The sequence below is a fragment of the Schistocerca gregaria genome, chromosome 7 (genome assembly GCF_023897955.1).
Source record: "Schistocerca gregaria isolate iqSchGreg1 chromosome 7, iqSchGreg1.2, whole genome shotgun sequence".
NCBI classification, from domain to species: domain Eukaryota; kingdom Metazoa; phylum Arthropoda; class Insecta; order Orthoptera; family Acrididae; genus Schistocerca; species Schistocerca gregaria.
In genome coordinates this window covers 261608261-261621914 of record NC_064926.1, presented here as the reverse complement: position 1 = coordinate 261621914, position 13654 = coordinate 261608261, and the positions used below count along the sequence as shown (strand labels likewise).

General features: G+C 43.7%; 1 protein-coding gene across 1 annotated transcript in view; it reads right to left on the bottom strand.

The window, feature by feature from the left end:
* Positions 1-13654, bottom strand: part of LOC126281163 (uncharacterized) — a 299866-nt gene that overhangs the window by 43600 nt on the left and 242612 nt on the right. The window lies entirely within an intron of this gene.

Here is a 13654-nt window from a genome sequence, read left to right as displayed (position 1 = left end):
TAGTCCTGCTGGGTCTACGAGCCACATACAAACCAGTTATAGAGTCCTCAGCAGCTGAATTGGTTTATGGCAAGACTCTGCGCCTACTAGGGAGTTTGTTGACACATGACTACTGTCAGAAACGGACGACCAACCGGAGTTCCTTCGCAAGTTACGGGAACAGTAAGCCAAATAAAACTCACAAACGCCTCCAGGCAAGATTGTCCAAAAACTTTTGTGCATAACAACCTCGAAAGCTGTTCGCACGTTATGTTACGTACCTACAGACTGCATCAAGCCACCACTGCAGCCATCGTATACTGGACCACATCGCGTCCTGCGCAGAGACGCACATGACGGTCATCATAGTAAACGGCAAGCAGGCCACCGTGTCTCTTAGCAGAGTGAAGCCGGCTTACATTTTCAAGGAGGCATCATCCACATTAAGGTCAAGAGCTGAACGCCCGACAGATGCAACACCTCGACTTCCAGCACCGCCGCCACAACGGGTCGATGCAGAGGCTGCACGCACCATCCGTTCCGGGCGACATGTCCACTTCCAGGCCAGGTTCAGAGAAGACGCACCACGCTCCGCTTTCATCAGTGCGGCTCCTTGTGGCGACCGCTACTCACGTCCACTGCTGTGTCCGCACACGTTAGTTCCGTTTGCGCCATCCGTAGATACAGTTGTGTCGCGAATTCAGTGACTACACGGCAAGAAATGAATTGCGTAAACAGCCAGGTTTAGTTCCGCCGCTTGGAGCGCTGAATAGCGTTGTTGCCTACTCCTTTACATCGCGAGGCGGCACGTTTCGCCTGCGCAAGCGAAATATCTTTGACTTCGCGTTGCTCCACGGCGAGCGTGGAAATGTAAGAAAATCGGTAAGTGACCAAACTTTGTTGCTAGATAGTATAAGGAGCAGTTGAACGGAATGGATAGTGTCTTGAAAGGAGGATATAATATGAATATCAACAAAAGCAAAACGAGGATAATGGAATGTAGTCGAATTAAGTCGGGTGATGCTGAGGGAATTAGGTTAGGAAATGAGACAATTAAAGTAGTAAAGGAGTTTTGCTATTTGGGGAGCAAACTAACTGATGATGGTCGAAGTAGAGAGGATATAAAATGTAGACTGGCAATGGCAAGGAAAGCGTTTCTGAAGAAGAGAAATTTGTTAACATCGAGTATAGATTTAAGTGTCAGGAAGTCATTTCTGAAAGTATTTGTATGGAGTGTAGCCATGTATGGAAGTGAAACATGGACGATAACTAGTTTGGACAAGAAGAGAATAGAAGCTTTCGAAATGTGGTGCTACAGAAGAATGCTGAAGATTAGATGGGTAGATCACATAACTAATGAGGAAGTATTGAATAGGATTGGAGAGAAGAGAAGTTTGTGGCACAACTTGACCAGAAGAAGGGATCGGTTGGTAGGACATGTTCTGAGGCATCAAGGGATCACCAATTTAGTATTAGAGGGCAGCGTGGAGGGTAAAAATCGTAGAGGGAGACCAAGAGATGAATAAGCAGATTCAGAAGGATGTAGGTTGCAGTGGGTACTGGGAGATGAAGAAGCTTACACAAGATAGAGTAGCATGGAGAGCTGCGTCAAACCAGTCTCAGGACTGAAGACCACAACAACAACAGTATAAGAAGAGGACTCGTATGAAGTGTGTGCAATGAAACAGTCATTCTTAGCCGCTTTATTGTATAATTTGTGTTTTTTGAGATCCACAAGTGGTATGTAAAGTTAATGTGTAGTTTAGTAACAGCCATAATATAGTCTAGCACATTTCAAAGGTAATTTCGTGTATTTAATTTTGATCAAAAGATTCTGTGATGAGCTGTAAAGTACGACAAGCTTGTATAGGGCTTCGAACATTTGGTGGGCCATGTTTGCTGTAGAACCTGCTTCAATAACAGGGGCATAAGCAGAGAGAAAGCTTTCTCTGCTAAAAACAAACTCATTTCACTCGCAGACAATCATCGAATGGCAGTATCCCAGTTCGAGAAGATCCTATAGAACTTTTCTTTCTCTTACATTTCAAGAATTTTACAGGCGACCGTCGGAGTCGGCAGCTGCTTCTACACAACGACAGTAACTTGTCTACGTGTACTAAATTACGCACGTTTTGTGAGTTGTCGATGCCGCTTTGGAAATTGATGTTGCCCTTCATGGATATGCAAACAGAGACACTACACACACTATTACGGTATACTGATAATTTTTACTTTATGGACCGTGTGACTACAACTGAATTAAACACAATTTTCGTGCCATACGCGTTTCGCCTTTATTTTCTGCAAGGCATCTTCAGTGGCCTCGAATATCTACAGGTATTTACATATGTCCATATATGTAAGTAAAGCTTGTCGTACGTTACAGTTCATCACAGAATCTGTTGATCAAAATTAAATACACGAAATTACCTTTGAAATGCACTAGACTGTATTATGGCTGTTACTAAACTCCACATTAACGTTACGTATCGCTTGGGAACCTTAAAAAACACAAATTATACAATATGGAGGCTAACAATGACTGTTGCTAGTGTAGCTTCTGAACAGTCTCACATGTCTGCTATTCAGGCGAAACTTTTAGCTGAGCATGCTAATACGTCTGCTGCTCAAGCGAATATGTCAGCTGTGCAGGCGGCTATTTCTGCAAATGTAGACACCATAACTATGAAACAGGCGATATAGTGGCTGAAGTAACAAATGTGACCACCACTTTGAGCAATTAAGTTACAGAACTGGCAGAGTTAGCCAAGAAAGTAAAGGGTATAACCAATAAAGTGAACGAACTGCCCACAAGGGCATTTGTTAAAGTATTATCTGATGTGAGTACTTTGACAAATCGACAGGAGAGAAATGAATAGTATGAAGGAAACACAAGAACAATTTCCGATCGAAATAAACAGAGTAAACAGTGAAATGGGTACCGGGGGGGGATAACAAAAGATAGACGTTGAGGTACAAAACGTGGCCTCAACATTAAAGGAAATAGCGCCCGGATGTGAAGGACGAATGGATCAATAGTTCCAAGAAAACACCCAGCAGTTTAAGCAACAATTAGACGACTGGGTAGTGGATAAGAAACAGCAAGTGATATTGTCTGTTAATAAAGGTATGAAAGAAGCGGTAGAGAATATTTGTGCGAGAAGGCCTACCCCTACCTCGCCAAATAGATCTAGAGTTGAAGTAAGTTCGCGAGCGGATAGGAAGCGAGTTCCAAAGATGGAAAGGAGAAGTTATACAGAATTTGCAAACGTGCATTCAAAGAATAGAAGAACTATGGGGGGCGTCTACTGAAGAAAGAAAGGAAGCCAGCCCAGAGTGGAGATCTAGGGGTAGAAATCAGGGCTCGATGTATACTTATGGGGGTGATGAGCTGTACCCAGACACAAGCCCAAACGAACTGATGTATGGAAGTATGTCACCTATGAGTGATTATACCAGATCTATCATGGAAGAGAAAATGTTAAAACATAGGCAATTCCAAATATTTTTTCCGGAAAATAAGACATTAAATCCTGCCGTATTTATCAGACAATTCAGAAGAGTGTTACCACGAGCTTGGTCTGATCGACAGAAAATCGAATATGTGTGAGGTTAGAACCAAGACGATGGTAGTCTGTGGATGACTGACGTAACAGACAAGTGTCACACCTACGAAGAATTTGAGAAGGCATTCCTAAATACATATTGGTCAAGAGGCATTCAGGAGAGATTGAAGAAGTACTTAACCCGGCACCCTTCTCTTACCGAAACGGCCTTTTGTGATACTTTGAAAAATATTTGAATAAAGCAAGATATTGGAATCAACCAACAGATCATAAAAGTGTGATAAGGTTCATCAAAAGTCCGATTCCGATGGAGATCAGGGAAAAACTGCTGCATGTTCCAGAAGGTGATCTAGATTCAATCGATTTGCTACAAGAGGAACAAAGAGGAAGAAATAATTACAATAAATCCTATCAAATGGAAAATAGGCAGACAGGTTATAACAGTAATAACGGAAGACTGAATGGAAGACAAATGGATAATTTTCGTCGAACCAATATGAATAATGGTTACAACAACAGAGCAAACTGTATGTAACAGCAGAATAACGGAAGAAATTATGAGCCGAACAGAAACAGAGGCGATATGAAAGGAGGTACAATCCTGTATATAATGACCGTAGAAATCAAGAACAAAGTAACAAACCACATACGAGGCGAGGCCAAACCCAACAAATAATGAAGCCTGGAAAGAACAACCACCGGTCATAGTCTAAGTAACCGATGACAACAACGGACCAGCTGGACCGGGCAATTTAAACTGGATCCGACCGGATTACGCCCCAGAGGTCCCAGAGATAACAGAACGCAGCACGTCATTCTCAATGGAGAGAAGTCTTCCGAAGTAAGAGTGATTTCAGGTGTGCCGCAGGGGAGTGTCATAGGACCGTTGCTATTCACAATATACATAAATGACCTGGTGGATGACATCGGAAGTTCACTGAGGCTTTTTGCAGATGATGCTGTGGTGTATCGAGAGGTTGAAACAATGGAAAATTGTACTGACATGCAGGAGGATCTGCAGCGAATTGACGCATGGTGCACGGAATGGCAATTGAATCTCAATGTAGCGAAGTGTAATGTGATGCGAATACATAGAAAGATAGGTCCCTTATCATTTAGCTACAAAATAGCAGGTCAGCAACTGGAAGCAGTTAATTCCATAAATTATCTGGGAGTACGCATTAGGAGTGATTTAAAATGGAATGATCATATAAAGTTGATCGTCGGTAAAGCAGATGCCAGACTGAGATTCATTGGAAGAATCCTAATGAAATGCAATCCGACAACAAAGGAAGTAGGTTACAGTACGCTTGTTCGCCCAATGCTTGAATACTGCTCAGCAGTGTGGGATCCGCACCAGGTAGGGTTGATAGAAGAGATAGAGAAGATCCAACGGAGAGCAGCGCGCTTCGTTACAGGATCATTTAGTAATTGCGAAAGCGTTACGGAGATGATAGATAAACTCCAGTGGAAGACTCTGCAGGAGAGACGCTCAGTAGCTCGGTACGGGCTTTTGTTGAAGTTTCGAGAACATACCTTCACCGAAGAGTCAAGCAGTATATTGCTCCCTCCTACGTATATCTCGCGAAGAGACCATGAGGATAAAATCAGAGAGATTAGAGCCCACACAGAAGCATACCGACAGTCCTTCTTTCCACGTACAATACGAGACTGGAATAGAAGGGAGAACCGATAGAGGTACTCAGGGTACCCTCCACCACACACCGTCAGGTGGCTTGCGGAGTACGGATGTAGATGTAGATGTAGATGTAGATCCCTTAATCGGGCAGGTAGGTTGTTGTTGTTGTTGTTGTTGTCTTCAGTCCTGAGACTGGTTTGATGCAGCTCTCCATGCTACTCTATCCTGTGCAAGCTGCTTCATCTCCCAGTACCGACTGCAACCTACATCCTTCTGAATCTGCTTAGTGTACTCATCTCTCGGTCTCCCTCTACGATTTTTACCCTCCACGCTGCCCTCCAATGCTAAATTTGTGATCCCTTGATGCCTCAAAACATGTCCTACCAACCGATCCCTTCTTCTAGTCAAGTTGTGCCACAAACTTCTCTTCTCCCCAATCCTATTCAATACCTCCTCATTAGTTACGTGATCTATCCACCTTATCTTCAGTATTCTTCTGTAGCACCACATTTCGAAAGCTTCTATTCTCTTCTTGTCCAAACTAGTTATCGTCCATGTTTCACTTCCATACATGGCTACACTCCAAACAAATACTTTCAGAAACGACTTCCTGATACATAAATCTATATTCGATGTTAACAAATTTCTCTTCTTCAGAAACGCTTTCCTTGCCATTGCCAGTCTACATTTTATATCCTCTCTACTTCGACCATCATCAGTTATTTTACTTCCTAAATAGCAAAACTCCTTTACTACTTTAAGTGTCTCATTTCCTAATCTAATTCCCTCAGCATCACCCGATTTAATTTGACTACATTCCATTATCCTCGTTTTGCTTTTGTTAATGTTCATCTTATATCCTCCTTTCAAGACACTGTCCATTCCGTTCAACTGCTCTTCCAAGTCCTTTGCCGTCTCTGACAGAATTACAATGTCATCGGCGAACCTCAAAGTTTTTACTTCGTCTCCATGAATTTTAATACCTACTCCTAATTTTTCTTTTGTTTCCTTTACTGCTTGCTCAATATACAGATTGAATAACATCGGGGAGAGGCTACAACCCTGTCTCACTCCTTTCCCAACCACTGCTTCCCTTTCATGCCCCTCGACTCTTATTACTGCCATCTGGTTTCTGTACAAATTATAAATAGCCTTTCGCTCCCTGTATTTTACCCCTGCCACCTTTAGAATTTGAAAAAGAGTATTCCAGTCAACATTGTCAAAAGCTTTCTCTAAGTCTACAAATGCTAGAAACGTAGGTTTGCCTTTTCTTACTCTTTCTTCTAAGATAAGTCGTAAGGTCAATTTTGCCTCACGTGTTCCAACATTTCGACGGAATCCAAACTGATCCTCCCCGAGGTCTGCATCTACCAGTTTTTCCATTCGTCTGTAAAGAATTCGCGTTAGTATTTTGCAGCCGTGGCTTATTAAACTGATAGTTCGGTAATTTTCACATCTGTCAGCACCTGCTTTCTTTGGGATTGGAATTATTATATTCTTCTTGAAGTCTGAGGGTATTTCGCCTGTCTCATACATCTTGCTCACCAGCTGGTAGAGTTTTGTCATGACTGGCTCTCCCAAGGCCGTCAGTAGTTCTAATGGAATGTTGTCTACTCCGGGCGCCTTGTTTCGACTCAGGTCTTTCAGTGCTCTGTCAAACTCTTCACGCAGTATCGTATCTCCCATTTCGTCTTCATCTACATCCTCTTCTATTTCCATAATATTGTCCTCAAATACATCGCCCTTGTATAAACCTTCTATATACTCCTTCCACCTTTCTGCCTTCCCTTCTTTGCTTAGAACTGGGCTGCCATCTGAGCTCTTGATATTCATACACGTGGTTCTCTTCTCTCCAAAGGTCTCTTTAATTTTCCTGTAGGCAGTATCTATCTTACCCCTAGTGCGATAAGCTTCTACATCCTTACATTTGTCCTCTAGCCATCCCTGTTTAGCCATTTTGCACTTCCTGTCGATCTCATTTTTGAGACGTTTGTATTCCTTTTTGTCTGCTTCATTTACTGCATTTTTATATTTTCTCCTTTCATCAATTAAATTCAATATTTCTTCTGTCACCCAAGGATTTCTAGCAGCCCTCGTCTTTGTACCTACTTTATCCTCTGCTGCCTTCACTACTACATCCCTCAGAGCTACCCATTCTTCTTCTACTGTATTTCTTTCCCCTATTCCTGTCAATTGTTCCCTTATGCTCTCTCTGAAACTCTGTACAACCTCTGGTTCTTTCAGTTTATCCAGGTCCCATCTCCTTAATTTCCCACATTTTTGCAGTTTCTTCAGTTTTAATCTACAGGTCATAACCAATAGATTGTGGTCAGAGTCCACATCTGTCCCTGGAAATGTCTTACAACTTAAAACCTGGTTCCTAAATCTCTGTCTTACCATTATATAATCTATCTGATACCTTTTAGTATCTCCAGGGTTCTTCCACGTATACAACCTTCTTTCATGATTCTTAAACCAAGTGTTAGCTATGATTAAGTTGTGCTCTGTGCAAAATTCTACTAGGCGGCTTCCTCTTTCATTTCTTAGCCCCAATCCATATTCACCTACTATGTTTCCTTCTCTCCCTTTTCCTACACTCGAATTCCAGTCACCCATTACTATTAAATTTTCGTCTCCCTTCACTATCTGAATAATTTCTTTTATTTCATCGTACATTTCTTCTATTTCTTCATCATCTGCAGAGCTAGTTGGCATATAAACTTGTACTACTGTAGTAGGTGTGGGCTTCGTATCTATCTTGGCCACAATAATGCGTTCACTATGCTGTTTGTAGTAGCTTACCCGCATTCCTATTTTCCTATTCATTATTAAACCTACTCCTGCATTACCCCTATTTGATTTTGTGTTTATAACCCTGTAGTCACCTGACCAGAAGTCTTGTTCCTCCTGCCACCGAACTTCACTAATTCCCACTATATCTAACTTCAACCTATCCATTTCCCTTTTTAAATTTTCTAACCTACCTGCCCGATTAAGGGATCTGACATTCCACGCTCCGATCCGTAGAACGCCAGTTTTCTTTCTCCTGATAACGACATCCTCCTGAGTAGTCCCCGCCCGGAGATCCGAATGGGGGACTATTTTACCTCCGGAATATTTTGCCCAAGAGGATGCCATCATCATTTAATCATACAGTAAAGCTGCATGTCCTCGGGAAAAATTACGGCTGTAGTTTCCCCTTGCTTTCAGCCGTTCGCAGTACCAGCACAGCAAGGCCGTTTTGGTTAATGTTGCAAGGCCAGATCAGTCAATCATCCAGACTTAGGTTAGAAAATTTAAATAGGGAAATTGAGAGGTTAAAGTTAGATATAGTGGGAATTAGCGAAGTTTGCTGGCATGAGGAACAAGATATTTGGTCAGGTGAATAAGGAAAGGGTTATAAGTAGAAAATCCAGTAGGGGTAAGGCAGAACAGGTTTAATAATGAATAAAAAAATACAAACGCGAGTAGGCGTAGTGGACGTATTATTATAGCCAAGACAGACACGAAGCCCACTCCTACCACACCAGTACAAGTTTATGTGCCAACTGGCTCCGCAGATGTGGGAGAGATCGAAGAAATGTAGGATGAGATGAAAGAAATCATTCAGATAGTGAGAGGAGACAAATTTAATAGTGATGGGGGACTGGTTCAAATGGTTCTGAGCACTATGGGACTTAACATATGTGGTCATCAGTCCCCTAGAACTTAGAACTACTTAAACCTAACTAACCTAAGCACATCACACACATCCATGCCCGAGGCAGTATTCGAACCGGCGACCGTAGCGATCACGCGGTTCCAGACTGAAGCGCCTAGAACCGCACAGCCACACCGGCCGGCTGATGGGGGACTGAAATTCGATAGTGGGAAAAGGAAAAGAACGAAAAGTAGTAGGTGAATATGGAATGGGGATAAGGAATGAAAAAGGAAGCCGCCTGGTAGAATTTCAGGTTTTAAAATGTAAGACATTTACAGGGTCAGATGTGGACTCTGACCACAAATTATTGGTTATGAACTGTAGATTAAAACTGAAGAAACTGCAAAAAGGTAGGAATTTAAGGAAATGGGACGTGGATAAACTGAAAGAAGCAGAGGTTGTAGACAGTTTCAAAGAGAGCATTAGGGAACGATTGACAAGATCAGGAGAAAGAAATATACTAGAAGAAGAATGAGTAGCTTTGAGAGATGAAACAGTGAAGGCAGCACAGGATCAAGTAGGTAAAAAGACGAGGGCTGGTAGAAATCCTTGGGTAACAGAAGAGATATTGAATTTAATCGAGGAAAGGAGAAAATATCAAAATACAGTAAATGAAGCACGCCAAAGGAATACAAACGTCTCAAAAATGAGATCGACAGGATGTGGAAAATGGCTAAGCAGGGATGGCTAGAGGACTAATATAAGGATGTAGAAGCATACATAACTATGGGCAAGATAGATACCGCCTACAGGAAAATTAGAGACACCTTTTGAGAAAAAGAGAACCACCTACACGAATATCACGAGCTCAGATGGAAAACCAGTCCTAAGCAAAGAAGGGAAAAGGGCGGAAGGAGTATATAGAGGGTCTATGTAAGAGCGATGTACTGGAGGGCAGTAGTTCGGAAATGGAAGAGGACGTAGATGAAGGTCAAATGGGAGATAGGATACTGCGTGACGAGTTTGAAAGAGCATTGAAAGGCCTGAGTCGAAACTAGGACCTGGGAGTAGACAACATTCCATTAGAACTACTGACAGCCTTGGGAGAGCCAGCCCTGACAAAACTCTACCATCTGGTCAGCAAGATGTATGAGACATGCGGAATACCCTCAGACTTCTAGAAGAATACAAAACGTCCAATCCGAAAGAAAGTAGGTATTGACAGGTGTGAAAATTACCGAACTATCGGTTTAATAAGTCACGGCTGCAAAATACTAACACGAATTCTTTACAGACGAATGGAAAAACCGGTAGAAGCTGACCTTGGGGAAGATCAATTTGGATTCCGGAGAAATGTTGGAACACGTTAGGCAATACTGTCCCTACGACTTATTAGGTAGATTAATGAAAGGTGAACTTACGTTGCTAGCATGTATAGACTCAGAGAAAGCTTTTGAGAGTGTGAACTGGAATACTCTCTTTCAGATTCTGAAGGTGGCAGGGGTCAAGTACAGGGAGCGAAAAGCTATTTACAATTTGTACAGAAACCAAATGGTAGTTATATGAGTCGAGGGGCATGTAAGGGAAGCAATGATTGGGAAGGGAGTGAGACAGGGTTGTAGCCAGTCCCCGACGTTATTTAATATGCATACTGAGCAAGCAGTAAAGGAAAAATTTGGAGTAGGAATTAAAATCCATGGAGAAGAAATAAAAACTTTGAGGTTGCAGATTACACTGTAATTCTGTAAGAGGCAGGAAAGGGCCTGGAAGAGCAGTTGAACGGAATGGACAGTGTCTTGAAAGGAGGATATAAGATGAACATCAACAAAAATAAAACGAGGATAATGGAATAAAGCTGAATGAAATCAATTGATGCTGGGGGAATCAGATTAAGAAATGAGACACTAAAAAGTAGTAGATGAGTTTTGCTATTTGGGGAGCATAATAATTGATGATGGTCGAGGTAGGGAGGATATAAAATATAGACTGGCAATCGCAAGGAAAGAGTTTCTGATGAAGAGAAATTTGTTAACATCGAGTATAGATTTAAGTGTCGGGAAGTCTTTTCTGAAAGTATTTGTATGGAGTGTGGCCATGTATGGAAGTGAAACATGGACGATAAATAGTTTGAACAAGAAGAGAATAGGGGCTTTAGAAATGTGGTGCTACAGAAGAATGCTGAAGATTAGATGGATATATCACGTAACTAATGAGGAAGTACTGAATAGAACAGGGGAAGAGGAATTTGTGGCACAACTTGATTAGAAGAAGCGATCGGTTGGTAGGACACATGCTGAGGTGTTAAGGGATTGCCAATTTAGTATTTGAGAGCAGTGTGGAGAGTAAAAATCGTAGAGGGAGCCCAAGAGATGAATGCACTAAGCAGATTCAGAAGCATGTAGATTGCGGTAGGTATTTGGAGATGGAGAAGCTTGCACAGGATAGGATAGCATGGAGCGCTGCATCACACCAGTCTCTGGACTGAAGACCACAACGACAACAACAATTGGTCGATTGTAAGATTTTTGCCTCTAAACAGTCTTTTTTATTTTTGGTCCTAATACGTCTTGAGGTCCCTGAAGAGTGATATAAAGCTGCGTAAACGGCAATCCTCTCATATTTATCTCTAGCATTATTGTAGAGGAATGTGTTGTAGCATTAATCGATCACACAATAGACTCTGTCTATTTTCGCCTTGAAATGATGAAGTGCGGCTTGCTCGCAGCTATAATTTATTTGTTCCTTTGGAAGTAAGATCTGGAAGCTGGAGAGATCTGGAGGGATTGAATAAGAGTCTCGGAGAGTTCTTCCCTTCAACCTTTCGTCTTCTGAAGTTGTGTCCCCAGTGCAGAAGACAGCTCGTCGGTCGTAGGATCTTTTTCGGCGGAGGCTGCTACGATGTAATTTCGAACCTGTGTTTGTGCTTTTTGCGGGATGCCACTTGCCCAGGTTAGTCTCGGTATGGACAGAGCGTTGTAACTGCGACCAGGACGGTGGCGGGGTTGAATGACGGAAAGAGTGGCGGGACCTGCAGAAAGGCCTGCGAACAACAACACAACGGGAGAGGACGGCATGACCACCGAAGGACAGAATGAACAACAACGAGATCGAACAGTGGAGTCATAAGGAAACCTAACAACCACGTCCTCTCGTACACAGAACAAGAAAGTAAGTAAACTGTCTAACGCGACGCGATGTGTCCACAGCCGTACGCGAGATTAGACTGGCTGGCTGAACTTTTTTTTCCTTTATTGTGACTTCACTTCCCTGCCTCATATGGGCAGTGGAGGGTTGTCATCGGCACAATCCGCTGCTCTTCAGCAGAGTGACATGACAACTAAAACAAGAATAAAATGATACATACATAAGGAGATAAAAAAGGGGAACATAAAACAGAGTAAGGGGAGAAAATGGAGGTAAAAATACACGGAGATGGAGACATTCATGGGGGACAGGTAAAAAAGTCACCAGAAAGTTAAAAAACACAGTTGGCGATTTTTAAGACACAGAGAAGACACTGAATGCGCATGCACAGGTTAAAGGTCGGCCACAGTATTAAAAACACTTCGGAACAAGACACTGAAAACCCACTTGGAGCACACACGATGAAGAATAAAACTGCCAGGTGGGACCTGCCGAGGGAAAGGTCAGAGAGGATGGAAAAGGAGGGGAGAGCATGGGGGTTCTGGGGAAGCGGCGGGATGAAGAGAGGAGGGGCATCAGTGGGTTCAACGAACAGGCAGGAGACATGTGGGGTGGGAGAGGAAGAGGGAAGACAGGGCAGGAGGGAGCGCAGAGACACTGAAAGGAGGCACAGGAGATGGAGGGGGAGTAGGAGGGGAAAGTCGCTCAGGAGGAGGGAGGGGGAGGAGAGGGAGCCCTGAGGAGGAGGCAGGAAGATGGGGTTAGAGTTGGTAGGAAGGGTAGATGTCAGGGCAAAGCTCACCATCCGGGAGTGGTAGACGGTGGAAGTTGTGTTGGGAAAGGAGATGGAGGGTGTGGAGATGGAGAGTGCGTGGAACACAATGGTAAAGGCGCAGCAACTAGTTGGGGGTGGAGAGGAAGGGAGACACCAAGGGGTGAGGGGGATCAAGGCGGCGGACAATATGTAGTGTGCGGATGTGTTCAAGGAAAAGGAGAAGGTGGGGGAAGGGGATGAGGTCGTAGAGGATGCAAATGGGGTACGGAAGGCGGATGTGGAAGGCGAGGCGGAGCGTATGGCGTTTGAGGATTTGGAGGGCTTTATAGAACTGGGGAGGGGCGGAAATCCTAGCGATGCTGTCATAACAAAGGATTGGGCAGATCAAAGATTTGTGGGTGTGAAGGATGGTGGAAGGATGCAGACCCCACGTCTGGCCGGACAGGAGTTTCAGGAGGCGGAGGTGGTTGTGAGCTTTGTTTTGGATGGTAAGGAGATGGGGAGTCCAGGTGAGGTGGCGGTCGAGTGTGAGGCCAAAGTATTTGAGGGTAGGAGTGAGGTGGACAGGACAGCCATAAATGGTGAGATAGAAATCATGGAGGCGGGTGGTGCGGCCTATGGTGATCACCTGGGTCTTGGAGGGATTAACACGGAAGAACCACTGGTTGCACCAAGCGGTGAATTGGTCAAGGTGGGTTTGGAGGGTCCGTTGGGACCGTTGAAGGGTAGAATAACATGCCAGGAAGGTGTTGTCATCAGCAAACTGGAGAAGATGAACAGGAGGGGGAGGTACTGGCTGAACGAGAGGCAGGCGCTTAAGTACTCTAGGGTTGGGGGCGGCGCTATTAGCCGCTGGAACCACATTTTCCACTGTGGCGCCCTCACACTAGAAGCGGGCCAGGAGGCGCGCG